General features: G+C 47.5%; 1 non-coding gene and 1 pseudogene across 1 annotated transcript in view; one reads left to right on the forward strand and one right to left on the reverse strand.

The window, feature by feature from the left end:
- Positions 1-57, forward strand: part of TRNAS-CGA (transfer RNA serine (anticodon CGA)) — a 72-nt gene extending 15 nt beyond the window's left edge. The window contains exon 1 of the tRNA in view: positions 1-57. This exon is cut by the window's left edge and continues 15 nt beyond it. This is a non-coding gene — a tRNA (tRNA-Ser).
- The window catches only part of LOC149355155 (uncharacterized), a 57,827-nt pseudogene extending 40,401 nt beyond the window's left edge, over positions 1-17,426 (reverse strand).
- Positions 17,427-20,921: the final 3,495 nt, after the last annotated feature.

Consider the following 20,921-nt stretch of genomic DNA (forward strand, 5'->3'; position numbering starts at 1 on the left):
AGGTAGAGCACCGGACGCGAAATTCGGAGGTCGTGGGTTCGGATCCCACCGGCGGCATATGGCTGTTTTTTCTTCTGCTTTTCTTATCAATTAGCTTTAAGTGATAACATATGCAGTATTATTCTAAATTGATCAACACCACAAAATAAAAAAAAAATCCCCTGTGTCCGTTGGTTTCTGTGGCTGTTGGCTTCTTTCTCATATATATATAGATAGATAGATAGATCTTTTATTTCAGACAACAAGGTCTCGGATACAAGGGCAAAAGGCAGATGCAATCTGCCTGACGGGGCCCAAGCACCCGACACAGTGCTCAGGACAAGCAGAAAATAAGCGAGATCTTCATACCTTTTTCATTACAAAATAAAAACACATAATTGTACAAGGTAAAAATTGGAGGAAGGTGCATACTTTTGCAATGACATAATTATAAAGTAAATATGTACAAGGCGCATAAGAATAAGCAAAACAAGAGAATTCGCAGAGTTAATGGAACAACAGGGAAATCAAGAATTTCTGCGGGAACAATCCTTTAATCATTCGGACGAGAAAGGAGGTAAGCTTTAGCATTTATTTTGAATGACTTTTGGGAAACAGATTTCTGAATAATTTCTATGGCCTGTGTGTGTTTACTTAGAAGACTGGGAATTAAATATGAAAGCATTTCGGTTCCATAGTTAGTCCTTACGAGTGATACTCTGTAACTGACGTGCCTTAATTTATAAGGCGCGTCACTAATACAGTTTAATTGAACATATTTAGTGGGATGATGTTTGAAATCATTAAACACATAAGAAAGCAATTTCAACTCAAATAATTCGTTCACTTTCAGAATGAATTGCTTTGAGAAGTACAAACCTGTATGATCATTGTATGCAAGGTTTTCGACATATCGTATTGATTTTTTCTGCAACGTTATCAGCCTCGTGAGGTTAGTTTTCGTTTTAGATCGCCAAACAAGTAAACAATGAAGATGTGACTGAATTAGGGTATAATATATTTGCCACTTCAGCCATTTCGGAACAAGGTCTCCAATTTTATATAGTACACAGAGTGACCTTGATATGCTGGCATGAATCTTATTAATATGCAGGGTCCAACTCAAGTGTTCTTCAAAGAGATCTTCGATGCCCGCCGAAAAGGCGGAATTGGAACTCACACTGGTACAGGATAAGTAGTCCATATGTTACTCCATGCACAAACTTTTTTTTCCCCGGACGGTCGTCTGAACTGCGAGCAACCGATTCTACGCTTACATCAGCGGTTCCCGATGACTTATGATTTTTAGCTACTAAATATAGGCCATGCATACCTACAGAGCCAAGCCGAGAATTTTCATCACTAAGTTCATCAGAGTTCTATCAAGCGTTTCTTCGCGTCTGCATTGTCCTGGCTTCATTCAATTCCCCCTAGACAAGGAACGCATGTACTGGCCTGGACAGTGGTCCGATTAAGAAATAAGAGTGAACGTCGCACATAGGGAAAGATGTCCCGACGAAGCTTGCCCATAGTACTTTTTGGCAGCTTGTGCACTGTAAAATTTTGCACCCTTAAACGCTTAGCGCTCATGGCTGCAACCTTTCCACACCCTTATTTTTTCACATTTTTTTGGCAAAGGGTGCACTGAGCACGTTAGCACCTTTAATGCACCCATGGACCCTTCAAAGGTGCGCAGGTGCAAGAGTGTTGCAGCTCCTTCGGGTGCAAGGGCGCGTTAGGGTGCACGCGGTGTTCTTTGACTTGCCGAACAACATCCCGGTAGTTCAACCAAGCATGCTTTTAATATGATGTGAGCTATTCGAGCTTTCCATTAAATGACAGCTGAAACCTTGATGTGAGCAGCTATGACTACGATTTCGGCCCCCACATTGCGGTAGTTAACTGAATTACTTTAGCTGAGGTGTAAGCGTCACTGACTCAAAATAGATGCTCGCTGAAATTGCATATATGGCGCCGACCACCCGTGTGACGTCGGTCGTGTGGAGAGGAGGAAATATTCACGCCTTTTCTATCTAGGGGGCATTGCTTCATTGTGCATGTCGCCGCTACGCCACAGTGACCTGGCCTGAAGAACTTTGTTCATGCTACGAGAAAGATTGAACGAGCATAATGATCTTTAAAATGGAGCAGTCGTAACTAATGTCATTTTTTTCACTGGGTTTCCTCTTTCTGATTTATAACAATTTTTATGGGTCATCAAAAAGGTTGCCGGTACCGCGCCTCTTCGCGCTGATCTTACAATTATACGAAAGGCGGCGTATTGGGGCATGTATTATGCAGCTACAAAGAGTAGAAAGGTTTAAAGTTTCGCCATTGAAGGGATGACCGAGCACTGAATGCCGCCTCAAAGATGTAACACCAATGGCGCCACAAGAGCGGGCGCAGTAGTCATGCACGCCCCGCACAAGGTGCTATATTTATACACCGAACGCGCAGTGATATGCCAAGCCTGATTCCAGCCTTTTCACATTGCCGTTCGATCAAGGACACGTAACATCGAATTCGCTTGCCTGCGTCCATTGTACACGAAGACATCAAATACAATGCAGCGAGCGAAGACGCAAACCTCCGCCACTGTGCGTGCTTGGCACAAGCCCCCTAACCCGACTGTAGCTCAATTGGTAGGACTTCTTGGACATAAACTAGATTTCCTCAGTCAACACAATAGTACCGCATGCCGTTCACGACTTCTGGCTACATCGAGCCAACGGGGCTGCACATTCTTCAAATTCTGCCGCTCATATCAGCTGCTTTCTGTTAAGATAAGAGGCGGTTCTTGCTTTGCGTTGTGGAAGAAAGGCACTCGCTGAGCAAAATATGCGTCCCTCACGTCCTTCACTCGCATTCAGCGGTAAAAAGTGCCATTAGGTAGCAGGGCTTCTTTCTCGTTAGGAAGAATACTGCGTTGAAGTAGTAAGCTTATAAAGCGCATGCTCAGGCAGGCACAAGGCACAATGAGCGAAACTAAAAATAATGCCGTAAACCACGAAGGCGCTGCTTGAAACTATCACCTTCCTTTATAAACAAGTAACTACAAAATAAAAATCGTGCAGTCACATTGAGTCCCCCACCCCTGGGCGAGCTGTTCCCGAGGCGCCCTGTCTGGTCCTTCTGAGCGCACGCCGGAGCACGGCATCAAGCACAAGGTCTCGCTGGAAACCATCGCAGCCCTCACTCGCCGTAAGCTCTCCAAGTGCAGCGCCGAGCAGCCAGCCGAGGAGGTCCCCATGCCCCCCTCGCCGAAATCCGAGCACCTGGCACGGTGGGCATCGGGCCGCAACCGATCACGCAGCCACCGACCTCCGATGGCAGCCGCCGCTCCGCCAAGCGCACGCTGGTGGCCCGCTTGTACAGCGTGGCCGCACAGAGCGTAGTGTCCCGGACACGCCCTGCGGATGCATTCGGTGGACGCAGTTGAAGCTACACTCTGGATGCCCTCTCTAGCATTACATAGCCAGCGTGCGACTTAGCTGTTACTGTAAGACGGTGGTGCGCTTCCTGAGGGCTAGAAAATAAAAGTATCGTTTTGCTCGTAAGCGAAGCACTTGAACATGGATTACGTAGAAATCCGGGCGAACTTAATGTGTTAAAAGGTCTGAAATTGTATATTAAAAATTTTAGCGATGAAACAGCACTTTTCAGCTAATACTGGCGCTCACATGATCTAAGCCCAAGCTAGTGGCTTGGAGTTAAGTTCTTTAGCCTACCTCTCACTGCTTTCACCGAGCTTTGACTGAAGCCTGTTTCACCTAAACTAAAAAGAAACACTCCAGAGCCGCGAGTGTCTTTCGAACTCGTGGCAGAGCGAATAGATAGGCTCTGTGGCCCATTGCATTCGACCACTACGCCATCGCAGCAGCCGGACGTTCCGCTTGCTTAACTGCCATGCAGTCTCTCACCCACTGCGCTTTGGATGCCGTCGTCTTCATCAACTTCCATACGTGAGCATTGGATCCAGAACACACCGCTATCGCAGTGCCCTCTTAAGGTGCGTAAGCGGCCGCATAATTTATCACTGCGCAAGCACTAAGGCTCCAACTCACAGATTTCGCCGATCTTTGACTGAAGTCGGCTTGACCTTTGAAAACCAATCCTCAAACCAATACCGGAACCGATGTGCTCCTAATTCGCACGCTAAATCTACGCTAAATCACCCGTATTTTATATACATTATTTCGATATGTGTGCAGCCTTCGTCCAAAATTAATGAGCCCAAGGGGTTCGACCCTAAGCTGTGCAGTGAGGCCTTTGTAGCGTCCATAAAAGTTCTATGTTTCCTCTAGAGGTGAGGACGAGAGTTCTTCACGCCTTCGGGAGAATCGGAACGCTGGCGATGCATAGCACTGCACATATCATGGCCCGGAATGAAACCCCCTGGGCTGTACGCTTTTGACAAAGGATGGGCAGTAACTGGTCAATAAATTTCTTTGGAAGGTGGTGGCAGAGTACTACACCATCTTACCACTAGTTCTTGTGAGAGGGCGTAATTTTGCTCTTAGCACAGTACGTCTGTGTATGGCAGCACGTCGGTTTGACGAGATCAGCCAGCAACCCAGTCGTCTTTGTTAAATTCCATCAACTCCGCGTTATATTTTTTTAACAAGTAGAAAATTGATGCGGCCCTGAATTTTAACCCCGGGCCTTCACCCCCCTGCGCCAATGCCTACGACGTCCGAGTCACAGGTGTCCTTCTGAACAGCAGTAATTAAGGCATTTATGGCAGAGGTTCTCCTGCAATGGCCGCCACTGGGCTCAATATGACGATGAAGATGACACTGACTGGTGGTGCTGGTATAGCCTTTGTCAAATATATACAGCCCAAGGGCTTTACTTCTAAGTCGCGGACCTCCAGGAACGCTGGAGAGCCCCGCTTAGGGGTCATGTATATTAGAAGAGAGAGGATGAGAGTTCTCGTCACTATCATGAGGGCTGGTATGCTGACGCTGCAAAACGAGCCACACTGTATGACCCAAAGGCAAACCCAACGGGCTCTATACGTTTGACAAAGGCGGTACCTTGACTACAGCAAGTCAGACGTAAAACCGCATCCTTCAGATCAAGTGCCCGCCCACAGGTTCAGAGCTCTTTGACCTAGAAAAATTGCACTCAAAAGCGCGAAATTGGAACCCATTTAGCCCTTTTTCCTTAGCCCTTAAGGAGCTGCCATGTGTGTATCGACGACAATGCTTACCGTTGGCGAGGTCGGTGGGCTCCTACGGCGGCGGCTGCTGCTGGTCGGTGGCGCCTAGCGCGGCCATGCTGGAAGCCATTGGTCGGGACCGAGCATGAGCCCACCCAAGGCGCCGCCGTCGGTGCCCTCGTCGCTGCAGTCGACGTCGGGATCTTCGGCTAGGGGGCACCTGAAACAGGAGACAGCTGGAATGGAGATATGCTCGCAAGGCACTCCACAGGAACTGGGAGGGTAAGAGCAACCACGTGTGGTATCTTCCGGCCTAGTGTGAGAAAATTGTCGATCTGCTCGCGTGTTATAAATAATTTCGTTTGCAAAGTGTTCGCGGTCATATTACAGAGGGCCAGCGTCCTCGAGTCAAGGGGAACTTTTCAGATCGCATCGAAAGTGCGGTTCGCAGATAAAACTGATGCACAGTTGATGCCAAGGAAAAATGGCTTACGACCTTCAGGTCATTCTGGAGATGATTACAGTAGAAACCCTACTTTAAGAGGTTATACTTTTCGCAATCATACATAGTGCACATTTCGCGCAAAATTATATTTTTATAAATAATGGAGCATAAACATTCGCTATCCATCCCTAAATCGCCGTCCTTAACTCACCGAAGCGAAATGCTTGGACGCGAATAACAATTCGTTAGCTATTCGTTCTAATAGCGGACTCCTCAGGTGAGAAGAAACTTTCCGCACTGTTTAGGTGGACATAAGGAGGACCACCTAAACACCAGACCTGCATTTGCAGTGTTCAAGAAAAAATAAAAACGCTTACTATTCGATATGCTGCTGGCCTCCTCCATTTTTGAGAATGAAGAATCATTTGCACTTTTCTGGACGCTGATATTGCAGTCTAAAAGACTGCAGGTGCAAGGCTGTACAACAGCAACGCTAATGGTGCAGGGAAGAGCCTTTTTACATGAGAAGTGGAGCATCACGCTTTATTCGTGTATTCCTTAGCGCGATTATGCAGGGCATGTTCATAATAAAAAAGAGAGGGCTGCATGCACACATACAACTACCCAGGAATATTCTTGAAGGTTTGAGCCTCGAGGTACACTTCGGTAATTCTTGCTTTTACTTTAAAAACTTTAAATGCCATAATTCCACAATACGGCATGTTTATGCGTGAGTTGACTTCGCATCGTATTGACCTTGGACAGTTTATGACCGCCCTAGAATTTTGCCTAACCCGACCTTTATTTAGTGGAAGTCAAAGGTCTAACGAAATCCTGTCTGATCGGGATGGTACAGGGGCACTGAAAAGAAATGCAAACAAATCGGAGCCTAGGAATTCCGCCGTTTGCATTTCTTATCATCACGCTTTCACTTCGGGGTTAGAAAAAAGATGGTAGTGTCGTCCATGATTCCGGGACGACTTTAACGTTTTTTGCTTACCACCCGTAAAAAAGCGATAAAGAAAAGTTCGAACAGCGAACCGCATAGGCGCCGCGTTGTTCGCGTTTCTTTCCGTCGCGACGGTACATGACGTATAGATGGCGCCGACCGAAAGTAAAGTGGCGAAAAAACGTTTTTGTTTTCTCGCAGTGAGGCAAAGCATAATAGCGTCGCTTTTTATATACGGTGCATGAACGAACCCAGGCAACATGCGTAGATTGCAGGCAAATTTCCGTCACTGCGATTAAGCGCATGCGCTGTCGTCTGAATAGTCACTAATTCGAGATAGCGCCGTGACTTCTTGTTCCTTTCTTGAGCGACTGCACACGCCTCGGCCAAATATATATTGTATTTGGCAGACTTGGAGTGCTCGGCAGGTACATCGTGACCTGTGCGTCGGTTCCTGAATTCATTCAGGAGATCCCGCAGTCTTCGTTTGTAGTTTTTCATCACCTTTCGCTTAGTGCCATCTGCTTTCGTCACAACCTTCGTTCAGTTTGATCATTACGTCCTTGTTCAACTTTAATTATAGATAGCCGGTTATTGGACTGTTTTTAAAGAGGACCCTAATATGAAGCTCACTGAATGTGCGAAATAACTTTTATCCGTTTTTAAACGGCATCGGAGGGCCCTAACTGTCGCTTAAGAATCACCAGACCGTAAGAAATTGCAGTGCTTAGATATTAACATTAGCTTCACGTCAGATGCAGTCTGTTGAATGCATCTACCTCGACCCCGAACGAACCTATTGCCACATGAACCTGTAAGGAATTAAAAAGACCATCGCTTCATTCTGTTTTCTTACGGAAGTTTTGCGCACACCTGCTGCAAGGTAGCTTCAACAGTCAGGTCAGCAGATTTAAGGATGCTATGCTACTGCCTTTAGTTGTGCTTGCTATTCACTAAGATGAATGGCACACCACACCAGAAAAACAGGCGTGCCGAACAGATGAAGGAAGAATTGGTCCCCGATAGTACATGATCTACCACAGTTTTAAAAATGCGCCGAATGGGTTCGGTCTCGTAACAGCCACACAGTACAGGCACACCGTACGTATTCGGAGTGGCTCAGTGTGTATGGTGTGCCTGTGGGTTTTTCAGCCGCATGCACGCTGGCCTCGCTGAGAGGAGTGGTGTATGGCGTTCATGAAGTGCGTCTCCGCCCTGATCTGTGAAACCCCGCTAAATTGCAGTGAAGTGTACAAAATACGGCCCTTGCAGTGGAAGGCCCTGTAACATAACACTGAAACTCCACACTGCGGACGTCTCGTTTTAAGGACGGCTTCTTGCAATTAGAGCTTCCTTAGACAATTGAAGCACAAACCAGGTTCATTAAGCCTGCTTCGCGGTATATGTCTTTGCTGTTTATACGAGATGCTTTGGTTTTCTTAACTATTTTCATTATTGGTAGGTGGAGTGCACAGCGGTAGTCGATAAAAGCGTTAGGAACTTTAGGACCAGAGTGTTGGTTTTTTTTTGCCTGCGTTTAAAGCTGAGTCGATCTGGCATTGAAACACTCACACGTATCCCCCACTGTCAGTACAGATCACAGCAGTTATATTGTGTTTTCGTCCACCGCGTTCCGCTGCACTACAGAGTACGCTGTTGCAATCCGGAGGGTAATTACCGTCTTTTGTTACCGCACTTAATTTTTCAAGATATCACATGATGGGAGGAAGTACAGAAAGGTGGGCAAGTTGGTTATTACTATCCATGGTAAAACAGCGCGGAAAAACAGCGCTCGTGTTGTCGTGTTTGTTCCGTCCTCGTGTTTTTTCCGCGCTGTTTTACCATGGGAGGAAGTTGCAACGCTTTCTACTGCAGTAGCAATCATCGTGTTCAGCTCATTAGACACTCAGAGTATTCATGGCTCATACAAGCATGCTGCCGAACGTTCTTTTGACTTCCAGAAGAAACGTTGAACGCTCCTGGTAATGCCAGGTTTAGGCTGCTCATTGCCATGTCGACATACGCACATGCCCTCGCTTTCGGTTCACTTCGCCATGACTCCTTACGTGATGAAAGCAGCAGCGGATTGGGAAGAAGATGACCAGTCACAGACATGGCTTGTCTGGTCGGAGCGCCACCGGATCCAGTACAGCTGAGTCACAGGGATAGCAATTTCGTCCGTCAGCTATCGCACAGTTTCTCTACCGACACGGAAATAACGCCGATAAACCTCCTTAGTCGCGTGAAACCGGTCGTCGTTCTCAGTCATTCGTCGGCGTCAGCGCCAGACCGTGAGTAGGGCATGACCACGGAATGCGTCTGTGCAAATAATAGCATCGTGGACATGTTTCTGCCACGCCCAGACTGACGCCTTATAGATGCTTTACAGCGCGGGAGCATGGGCGCCGCCATATTTGGTCACATGATCGTTCCGCCATCGCCGGCCTTCGGGCCTTCTCGTTTCGACGGCTGCCGGCGCGCTGGTGCCCGGCTGCAGGACGCTTCTCCTGCTCTCGCTGCGGATAACGAGCTGCCTGACGGCACAAAAATTTCGTGTGAGTGTGCATAGAACGTGTTGGTGCTGGAAAATGTTTGCTTCAACCAGCTGGTTTACTCGTCTCCTTCAGACTGCCCACATAGGCTCGAATGTGTCAACAGACCTCGGTCAGCTACCTGCGTATTCATATTTATTCAATCAATACACCACGTAACGATATTTGTGGACCGCATAACTTGTTGTCGAACTGCAGATTAAAAGCAGGCCAATGCCTGAAAGCGTGCTTTTTAGAGCTCGACATTTTTGCCGAATGGAGGAATATGTGTTCACAGCTATCAAGAAGGTTCGCTGCTCAGCACTATGCACGCGTCTTACAGCCGAACGTCCGCGTACGTTTGATCGCCGGTCGATTGTCTAGATATTTACTTTATCCTCCATTAATATTCCGGCTTCCCAGGGAAGAGTATGGATCTTTTTCAAGGACCCCTTCAGAAGCTCCGCGACGTTCGACCGTGCTCTCTTGCTAAGTGCTGAACTGCACGGAGTTCAGCACCCGCAGATGTAAGCAGCCGGAATAAGCTGGAATATTTGTAGTCCTGTAATGATAAATTTCACCGCTGTCCTGTGCATTAGCGCACTTCTGTAGAGCTTTGCACTGGGCGACAGAATTGCATGTTGAAGCGCCTCCTTTGAGGACTTTTGCAAAAGCTCAGTTGCCGCTTCCACCGTGCTAGCGTAAGTACACACGAAAGTTTAGTGAGCACTGTGCCTACGCCAAGGAAACACTTATTGCAGAGGTCTAAAAAAGCACCGATCATTCGATATATTGGATTAGTATTTGTCGAAGGTGTGAAAGTTACAGGCATGTACGCTCGTTCTGCCATTCCCGCTGAAATAAACTGGCGTGAGATGTTTGTGATATGTCTATTCTTTTCGTGGAACAACACATTAACGTTCTGTTCTCCTTGAAAGCAGCACGAACTAGCCAGACAGCTCCTCCAAAAACGGCGACAATCGTGCCGCGGTTTCCCATATGTAACAAGCGCGTCTACTTTTCCGGCGCATTACCAGGGATATCATTAGCCCTAAATATTAATTCAACATTACGCATGACATCCATATCATAGCCGGGTTCTTTAAGTCACTTGACATTCGTACAAAAGCTGCGCAGCAGCGTATCGCACTGCGCGCCGATGCTGCTGATGCCGGCTTCGAAGGCCAGAAGTGGCGGACCTCCTAGCGGCGCCACCTGTAGTGGACAGAGCAAACTGCTCTCTGTAAACGGTCTATACCACGGCCTATGTCACCAGGACCAGCGACTAACGACAGGGGACCAGATAAACGGAGAACGAAATGAAACGTTACGAAATGCGGCGCCTGGTTGCGACTGCACTCACCACTCTTTTCCTCGCTCAGCTGTGCATGGCAGGAGAGACACGCCAGCGAAAGGCGCTGGTCGGCGATGCGAGTGTATTTGCGGGTGGATCCCACGCACGCGAGCAGGTTGGACAACATCACCGCAGGGTGCAGCTTGGCTTCGTCCTGGGGCCAAGGACATTCGCGTATGATCTTTCCCGTAGCCCCGGCAATTACGAAAAACGGTGAATACTTGATATACGCAGTGGTTTGTTCCCTGCTGCAACTTCGGAGCCAAAGCAAAGAAAATAAAGCTGTTTAGTTAACGATAACGTAGGGCACATCTGCTACTGCATATTCTGGCCTCATCTACGATATAGTCCCGAAAACAGAACCCGACTCTTGCATTTCTTTCGCTAGCATTTTTTTTTTTTACCAGCAACACGTTAAATATAAGACATAGCTAACATGAAAGTGCTTGCTTCCAAAACGCACTGGTGCTGCCAAAATATCACGCAGCACGCTTCGGTGTTTGAAACTTTCTCACACATTCAGTAAAAAAGGTATGACCGTTTCTTAGTTTCTTACAAGTGCTCATCATCGGCATGTGTAAACGTATGCAACAAGTGCATCGTAATTTTCGTTGTGTACGGTGGGACAAGAGTTTGAACCCCGAAGCATGCTTCGTAAAATCATAGCCGGGATTCTACATACCTTTAAGAGTTGCGGGACTGTGTACACATTAATTGCCCGAATAAAATTATTACACGCTTATTTCACTCACATTACACATAACTCTCTCAAGGACACACGTTTATTGCGCAGGAATTTCTAGGACGCTTAATAATAGAACCAGTATGAACACCTCTTACAAAAACCCGAGACAAACGAGCCACAGGTTTTGCGTGGGTGACTCATATTTAGCGTGGCTCTCGAAAATACGGCTATACCGAAAAAATGTGCGTCTATAAGTGAACAAAAGAAGCATAACAGGGATTCATGGATCGGTCTTCATGGTAGTCGCTTATATGAGAAGCCTACAGTTTGCTTGCAAGTCGAACGCAAATGCGCGATACATACATTCGGCAGCAGAATTTACGGCACCCATGCTCTCGGGGAAAAAAAAACTGTACCTCTGCCTCGCGACCCAGTCGCGTGGTATTGTTCCCAGCCGATAGAGCATGTAATGTCCTGTCAAGTCATGACGAATTTCAGGCGACTGCACTGCGTAACTGTGTCAATTTTTCCAGCACGCTAGCATCCGGTAATCTTTTGCGGCCTATAGTATACAGGGTGTTTCACGTAACTTGAACCAAGGATTTAAAAAAAGCAGTAAACCGCAGCCCGCTGAAACCAACGATACATTGTTTGCCATGATGTGGCGCTCCTCAGAATATTTTTTTAATTGCGCTTAATTAGTTAATTACCTAAGTTGAATTATGCAAATTATTCAAATATTCATTTTAGTGCCGAGACCGTTACGTTAGGTTATAGAGCAGGTTTATAAACAACCGATCCAGTTTATTGCAGCATCGTATCTCCTACGGGGTCCTTTTTTTCCGGCATTTAAAGAAAGCCCGCGAAATATGAAAAACTACCACGTGACTACGCTCGTGCGCTACCAAATTGCAGCGCTCTCAACGGCGTTTCGAGCAAACGGAGCGTGCCCACTGACCGTGGCGCAGTGAACGGCCGCTGCGGAAAATGCTAATGCACTGTGAAGCCGCTGCTAAGAGCGGCGGCTGCTCACTTCATATTTCGCGGGCTTTCTTTAAATGCCGGAAAAAAGGACTCCGTAGGAGATACGATGCTGCAATAAACTGGATCGGTTGTTTATAAACCTGCTCTACAACCTAACGTAACAGACTTGGCACTAAAACGAATATTTGAAAATTTGCATAATTCATCTTAGTTAATTGACTATTTAAGCGCAATTAAAGAAATAATCTGAGGGGCGCCACACGATGACAAACAATGTATCGTTGGTTTCAGCGGGATGCGGTTTACCGCTTTTTTTAATTCCTTGGTTCAAGTTACGTGTAACACCCTATATGTCATACCGTACAGAGGCAAAACACGTCTAGAAAAACCAGACTGTGTTCCACAGCTCCCAAAGCCGCTGCGAATAGGAAGGCAAATAATTACAATGAAATACTACGAGTTTAACTGCACATACTTAGATTCACACAATTTTTAGCCAAATATTATCGTTAGCTATCGCGTGTCCAACCCGAAACATGCCCAGAATGTGTTCTAGGCAAGCATATTGCCCTCTGTACATGACATGTCATTTAAGAGCATAGCTGCTCATAGCACAGGTTATAAAAAAATACGTGACTATCGGTAATGGAGGGTACCGAAAACAATCATGGAAAATCCGGTACCTAAATTCGCACATTTTAAGGCGGAAGCCTTTAATGTCTCATCGTTGTAAGCAGCAGTTGTCGACAGAAATGTCACGCTTTTCAATTGGTCGAAACGGTCGTGACGTCACAGTGCGCGAATTTCAAACGGGGCCAATTGTACTTTGGCTAGTAACCATACAACCAATTGAAGGGAACGTATAGTGATGCTCCAAGTAAATGGGACTAAGCTTAGTTAATCGCTTAATTACCCAATTAGCCTAATTAACTTTTCTAGTCAGGCCATATAAATAAATAAAACCGAGTAGGAAATTGGTCGAGCTCGGGAATCGAACCCCGGTCTTCGGCGCGCGAGACGAGCATGCTACCCACTCCGCCATGCCAGCTTTTTTTTTTCTTTATTGCCTGGCTTTGGCTCATGACATTGCACAACAAAAATACACATAACGCTATATACATACGACACTGTCGTGGTCAGCCAGCACGAGACTGGCTTCGTCAGCTTAAAATTCCCGCAACATACACAACGGCTCTAGTCATGAGAGCCACTCGGGAGGCTCCGCAGCTGCTTTTTAGATTGCAAGAAACCAGTCCATGCCTTCCCGAAAATAAATTCGGGCCGGTCGTGCGTCTTTGTCACAATGGTAGCCTGCCATTCTGGAGCGCCATATACAGTGGAGGCCCAAGAGCATTATGAGATCAAAAGGTGCCCCATCCTCATTATCAGTGCTTAAATAGCGAATTCCGTGCGCGTCAAGTGGTAGCTCTTTCTTTATGGTCCTTTGTAACACGTCCCAAAAATAAACCCCTTCCCAGCAATGCAAAAAAAAACATGGTCTATTGTTTCAGGCTGTTTACAAATTAAGCAGTTCGATCCCCACGGTAAAAAGAAATCCTTTCCCTCTAGAAACTTTTTAACTGGTAACGTCCCGGTGTGTAACTTAAAAAAGAAAGTCTTTACTCCTGGTGGCACCTGCATTTTCTTCACCCTTTTTAAAACATCCCCTCCCGGGCCTTCACTGTACAAGGCCCTGTACATGGGCTCTGGGAAAACAATATCACAAAGATCATTGTACAACTTTTTCCTTTTACTTTTCCACAAATAATCGGTGGAAAAACGTGCCAAAAGAAACCGAACGCTTGCTACAATCTCTTTGTAGTAACCAAAAGTTCCACCAGAGAGCTCTTCTGTGGATACCACAAACTCCGGCAGCAATCGCCGCAGCTTCACTTGGCATACGGTGCGCAAGAACGGGTCTGTGACGTCGCGAAAAAACAAAAAACGGTTCACCAGCTGCCTTAAAAAGAGGTGCCCTAGCCCTAGCCCCCCGTCTTTTACCCGCCGGAACAGGTTCGTTCTGCTACAACGTTCCCATTCGGACGCCCATATGAAAACTGCAAAAATCCTGTGTAGCTTCTGAACGTTCACACGCGACCAATGCAAAACCTGCATCACATACCAGAGTTTGCTAATAAAAAAAAGATTGCAGACTGTAGCTCTTGCGAAAATTGAAAGGCTGGTGCCTTTCCATTAACCAGCTCGGTCAAGTGCGTCTTTAGTTTGCTCTTTCCAATACTCCTCGCTATCGCGATAAGCATCGAGCGGAACGCCCAAATACTTGCCCGGGGTCGTCGGGTCTCCGCCATGCCAGCTCGATGGTTTGGAATGAACAAAGGCGCGTATAGTGAATACGGTGTCTTCGCTCACTCACATCCTCCTCCCTTCCCTTCCGGCGAGGTTTAGGTGCCCACCGAGATATGATAGACAGATACATTTCCTTTCCTCAAAAACCAATTAACCGACGAGCGAGGCGTTGAACCGAATGGGCGATGGCGTTCTATGGACTCCCTGGCAGCGTTGCAAGACGCTTTCGCGTTCCGCTCTTAGAGGCGAAGCTTAACATCTTAACCACACATCAGTGACCACACTTTAGCTACAAAAGTGCCCCCCTGAATTTTGACGGCTGTCCATCGAGATATGTGAGACAGTTACTGCGTAATTTCCTTTCCTCAAGGTGCTTGGCTGCTGACCCAAAAGACGAGGGTTCGATCCTGGCCGCGGCGGCTAGAATTTCTTTGGAGGAGAAATTCTAGAGGCCCGTGTATTGTGCGATGTCAGCGCACGTTAAAGAACCCCAGGTGGTCGAAATTTCCGGAGCCCTCCACTACGGCGTCTCTCATAGCCTTAGTCGCTTTCGGACGTTAAACCCCATAAAACCAAACCAAACCTTTCCTTAAATACAATTTTCATTTTCTTCATTACGGGCCCTCTTTGTCTTCTTTAACTCCAACTTCCTCCCTTCCTCAACGGCGCGGTTCGGGTGTCCACCGAGATGACAGAGAATTACTGCGCCATCTCCTTTCCTCAGAAAGCCTTGCGTTCAAAGGGCAATGTATCACGCTGAACGGGTGGTGGCGTTCCTCCCTTCCTGTACGGTGCGGTTCGGGTGTCCACCGAGATGACAGAGAATTACTGCGTAATTCCCTTTCCTCAAAAAGCGTCGCGTTCAAAGGGCAAGGCATCGCGCCGAACGGGTGGTGGCGTTCCGTGGACTGCCTGGCAGCACTACAACACGCTGTCGCGTCCACTCCTAAAGGCGAAGCTTAAGCGTAATTAATTAGCAGTTGATTAGTATTCAGGCATTAATCAGTAATTAACAATTTAATTAGTGATGTGTCATCACTTAGTAATTAGTACTCAATTATATGTGACGCCACCAGTGCCACAGAAGCAGCGAAAGTGGTGCGGAAAACGCCTTCGTCTCTACGCACTCTAGACAGTCAGTGCCCCTGAAGTTTTCTTGTCGAGACAGAAGTTATTCCAAACGGCATTGTTTTCACCAATTTTATTTAGTGGTTTAGCCAGAAAGTGATGGAAATAGCACACAAAAAAAAATTATAAACTCCCCATGTTCGCCACAAAGAACTATACATCGTTGGCTATTCCCAATGCGAAGAGTTCGCCCCGGGTAATTTGCAACTGTAATGCGTACTGGCGCCCCATTGCACATAAAGGATCGCATATTTACAGGGAGTGTTAAAAAAATGCAGCGGGGGCTCCATCTGCCAAATAGTTTTCACCACATATGTAGGCAAATAGTGGTATCCATGACATATAAATGGGCGATATGCTCGTTTGAAATCACAGCATATACTACATGAGGTACAGGTTCTAGGCACCGGCTTGGAAATATTAACGCAAATCCCAACCTTGATGCATAAAACGGCTCTTGCGGCTCCTCAAGCACTATAGCAGATGCGTGAATTATTCTGAATTCAGTTACCATCACATATTACACACGGTCACTGGGAGCTTTGTCGTGATTTAAGGGGTCGGAATGGCAGCGCTGAAGCTGGCATAGATATAAAAATTCAGGGGGCACTTTGACTGTCTAAAGTGCATAGAGGCGAAAGCGTTTTCCGCACCACTTTCAGTGCTTCTGTGGCACTGGTGGCGTCACATGTAATTGAGTACTAATTACTAAGTGATGACAAATCACTAATTAATGGTTAATTATTGATTAATGCCTGAATACTAATTAACTGCTAATTAAGCTTAAGCTTAAGCTTCGCCTTTAGGAGTGGAACGCGACAGCGTGTTGTAGCGCTGCCAGGGAGTCCACGGAACGCCACCACCCGTTCGGCGCGATGCCTTGCCGTTTCAACGCAACGGTTTTTGAGGAAAGGAAATGGCGCAGTAAATCTCTGTCATCTCGGTGGACACCTGAACCGCACCGTAGAGGAACGGAGGAAGTGGGAGTGAAAGAAGAAAGACGAGGATGGCCCGTAATGAAGAAAATGAAAATTGTATTTGATGAAAGATAATTACGCAGTAACTGTCTCACATATCTCGGTGGACACCCGTCAAAATTCAGGGGGGGGGGGGGGGTGCACTTTTTTTACCTAAAGTGTGGTCACTGATGTGTGGTTAAGATGTTAAGCTTCGCCTCTAAGAGTGGAACGCAAGAGCGTCTTGCAACGCTGCCAGGCAGTCCACAGAACGCCATCGCCCATTCGGTTCTACGCCTCGCTCGTCGGTAAATTGGTTTTTGAGGAAAGGAAATGTATTTCTCATATCTCGGTGGACACCTAAACCTCGCCGGAAGGGAAGGGAGGAGGATGGCAGTGAGCGAAGACACCGTATTCACTAGACGTGCCTTTGTTCATTCCAAACCATCGAGCTGGCATGGCGGAGTGGATAGCATGCTCGTCTCGCACTCCGAAGACCGGGGTTCGATTCCCGAGCTCAACCAATTTCTTACTAGGTTTTATTTATATATATGGCCTGACTAGAGAAGTTAATTAGGCTAATTGGGTAATTAAGCAATTAACTAAGCTCAGTCCCACTTACTTGGAGCATCACTATATGGTCCCTTCAATTGGTTGCATGGTTACTAGCCAAAGTACAATTGGCCCCGTTTGAAATTGGCGCACTGTGACGTCACGACCGTTTCGACCAACTGAAAAGCGTGACATTCTCTGTCGACAACTGCTGCTTACAACGATGAGACATTAAAGGCTTTCGCCTTAAAATTGAGGCTCACCCGTGGAAGTGTCGCCCTCACGCATGAAAGGTGGGGCTCACCTGTCCACAGCGGGCGCCGACGAACGCGAGCCTCTTGCGCAGGAGAAGCAAGCCTGGCGAGTGCTGCCGGGGCTGGTCCTCCTCGAGGCATGCCGACAGCTCCTCGGGGCCTAGGCAGCCGACCACGTGTCCAGCTCGGTGTTTCTTGGGAATCTTGGGATGGCCGCTGCCAAGGACACTAGAAGACGAGCTCAGGATAGCCGCCTTCTGGGGTCAGGTTCAGGAAACGTCTGTGCGAAGTTCTGGAAGCGCTGCACGAGCGTAGATTATAATGATGATGATGTCCTCAGGCTTAATGGCACATACCCACGGCGGGGGATTGGCCAGCGTAGCACGCGCTGCGCGTGCGGCAATGCAGTCTTCTTTTTCTTCGCCACTTCTTCTTCAGTTCGAAAATACTTCGCTGTTAATTAAACAGCGATGCTAGAAACCTGAAACATTTTATCAAAACCACGAAGATATCGGCTTCACCTTCTACGGGGACGACATCACCATATGGGCTACATAGGCATCCTTGGCGCAGAAGGAAAGAGCTCTCCAAGCAGTTATAGGTATGGTTGGAGAATCTGCTGAAGAGAGCGGTCTTCAATGCTTCCTGGAGAAATGCGAACTTATCAGGCTACAGAGGAAAAATTACAAGTCCCCGGGAGAGATTGAACTGCACCCAGGAAAAAATTGAGGAAAAAGAGAAGATCAGACTTTTGGGGCTGTAGTTACAAAGCAATCTGAAAGCTGATTATACAGTCAAAACTCTCAAGGCTATGGTCAACCATATATCAAGAATGATTAGAAGTGCAACCTGGCATCGGAAAGGGATGTGAGAGGAAGACACCCTCCGCCTAGTCCAAGCCCTAGTCGTAAGCAGGATTACCTACGGGTCATTGATACCATCACAAGGGGAGCCTACAAAACTGCCCTAAGCATCCCATAAACAACATCAACAGGACGTCTTTGGGTACTCGGAGTACACAACACCCCGAGGAGCTCAAGGAGGCGGTTCTAGAGGGTAAAAAAAAACGCCTAACCACAACACAAGCGGATAGGGATGTCCTGACGAGACTGGGGCTACGGCAGGCACTACTAACTAGTGAGAGCAAGTGCCAAATTCCGACACCTTAAATGAGAGAAGTTCTTTGTAAACCTGATATCCAAACACATGCACCACGAACGACGGAAGGGTAAGAAAGCCAGATTCAAGGACCTGTCAAAGACAGGAAAGTTCGCGAATACTGCTTTCGACAACCAGAAAAGGCCAATCATCGGGGGCACAATATATGCCAAAGATCCTTCGGAAGCCGAATCACTGGTCATAGCCATTACATTCAAGAGTCAATATTAAAAAGGGAAGTCATCGCACATAATGATGGACTCCCAACAAGCCTGAAGGCACTACCTTGCTGGAAACCCTCACGGAAGGGAGAGCGCAAATTTAAGAACACACTCACACTGACACAGATAACATGGACACTTTTTCACGAAAGCCTAGCTTGGCCACCGAGGTGACTCAGCGGTTATGGCACTCGGCTGCTGACCCGAAAGACGCGGTTTCGATCCCGGCCGCGGCGGTCGAATTTCTTTGGAGGCAAAATTCTAGAGGCCCATGTACTGTGCGATGTCAGTGCACGTTAAAGAACCCCAGGTGGTCGAAATTTCCGGAGCCCTCCACTACGGCGTCTCTCATAGCCCTAGTCGCTTTGGGACGTTAAACCCCATAAACCGACCGACCGACCGACCGACCGACCGACCGACCGACCGACCGACCGACCGACCGACCGACCGACCGACCGACCGACCGACCGACCGACCGACCGACCGACCGACCGACCGACCGACCGACCGACCGACCGACCGACCGACCGACCGACCGACCGACCGACCGACCGACCAAGCCTAGCTTGAAACGTTGCAGCGAATGATCTAGCCCGAGCTCTCACAAACCGGGCGGATCGCCATTCCTGCCCAACCCCCCTCCTAGGGCTGTATAATAGAACACCTTAGGCTAGACAGGAGACATTTCTCACAGCCACACAAATAATGTCCTCTCGGATGCCATTGACTGGAGGAGAATACAAACACACCTCCAAGTCTTCGCATTTTGCACAAGAGCCGACCCACACGATACAAAATTTTCGAAAACAACTGCGCGAAAAGACAAGGATTTAAGGAAGACACACACAGAGAGCTCCTCTCTCTGTGTGTCTTCCTTAAGTACTTGTCTTTTCGTGCTGTTCTTTTTGAATATCGCATATAAACTCGCCCAAGCATCAGTCAGAACGACACACAAGTTACTGTCCCTGGCGCGGAGCAAGCCCCCCTCTCTACAATACATCTTGGGAATGCCAGGACATACCGGAAAAAATGTTAATAGTGCCACACCCAACACACGAGCAGTGGGAGGAGGCCATGACCAGCGACAGCCTAGAAGAGTAAGCCTGGATCATGCAGCTAGTCCACAAGGCAGCTGCTGCAAGTGGAGCTCAGGGCTAGGGGCTCCGAACGCTCGGCTCCTCCGAATTAATCTATGCTGATTAAAAGTTTCTCTCTGTCTCTCTCTATCTCTACAAAAGTCTCTTGCGTAAGAAAGCGGAATATAAAATAGTTATTGCGCACATAAGCAATCTTCTACATGTCAAAAGATGATCTCTCCATTTCTCTGGCGACATAAAGCGTGTCATGTTTTAACAACTGCAGCGCATCCTCAGCTACGACTCACCGTTGCAGTGTTTTTCAGTTTACTTTCCATTAGGCTTGTGTATATGGGTGGTGGGGCAAGCGTTTGATTATATTTGATGTGCTGGCAACGTGCCCTCCTTGCGCAGCTGACACAAGGTGGCCGCACCTAGAGAGAGTCAAGTCAGGCTTTTGCTTGCACTGATGCGCGCAGCGTGTGACGTGTCCATGGGGGGCGTTAGCACGCAAATGGGAGTCAAGAATCGCTGTGGCGCTCGGAGAGTTCGGTGCACGCTATTATCGCTATGCCCATTTCATTTACTCCGCCTACTGTACCTACCAACTATACTGCTGTTTGTTTCTCAAGCAATAAAAGCTCCGTTCCTTAAAGCAAAAAGGGACTGGGAGGCATTTTAACTGCGCTGTTTAGAGAAGCATGATAAGCTCCTCGGTCGTACTGGAATGTCTGGATGCCTAAAATATTGTAATCGGAGTCCTTCTGGGTGCAAATTCGGTGACGCTTTAACAGGGGTTTTTTGCAAGCCCTATATATGAAAAGTTGCTGTTTAAAATAGATATCGAGACGTTGACCACTTCCTTGGTCATATGGGGATCACTGAAGTACGAAAGGCGCTTCGCTACCTGCCTTAATCTAGTTTCTCCTGTTTAGCATCGTTGTGGGTGTCGTCGTATTCGCGTCCGCACGACCCTCAGGGTACAAACACTTGGAGCAAAGAAAAAGATAGTTTGCTCCCGAGCCGACAACAAATCTTTTACATTGGTTTGGTTTAGTTTATGGGGTTTAACGTCCCAAAGCAACTCAGGCTATGAGGGACGCCGTAGTGAAAGGGCTCCGGGAATTTCGACCACCTGGGGTTCTTTAACGTGCACTGACATCGCACAGTACACGGGCCTC

This window comes from Amblyomma mixtum, chromosome 3, assembly GCF_055824585.1.
Source record: "Amblyomma mixtum isolate Tamu chromosome 3, ASM5582458v1, whole genome shotgun sequence".
In the NCBI taxonomy this organism is placed as follows: domain Eukaryota; kingdom Metazoa; phylum Arthropoda; class Arachnida; order Ixodida; family Ixodidae; genus Amblyomma; species Amblyomma mixtum.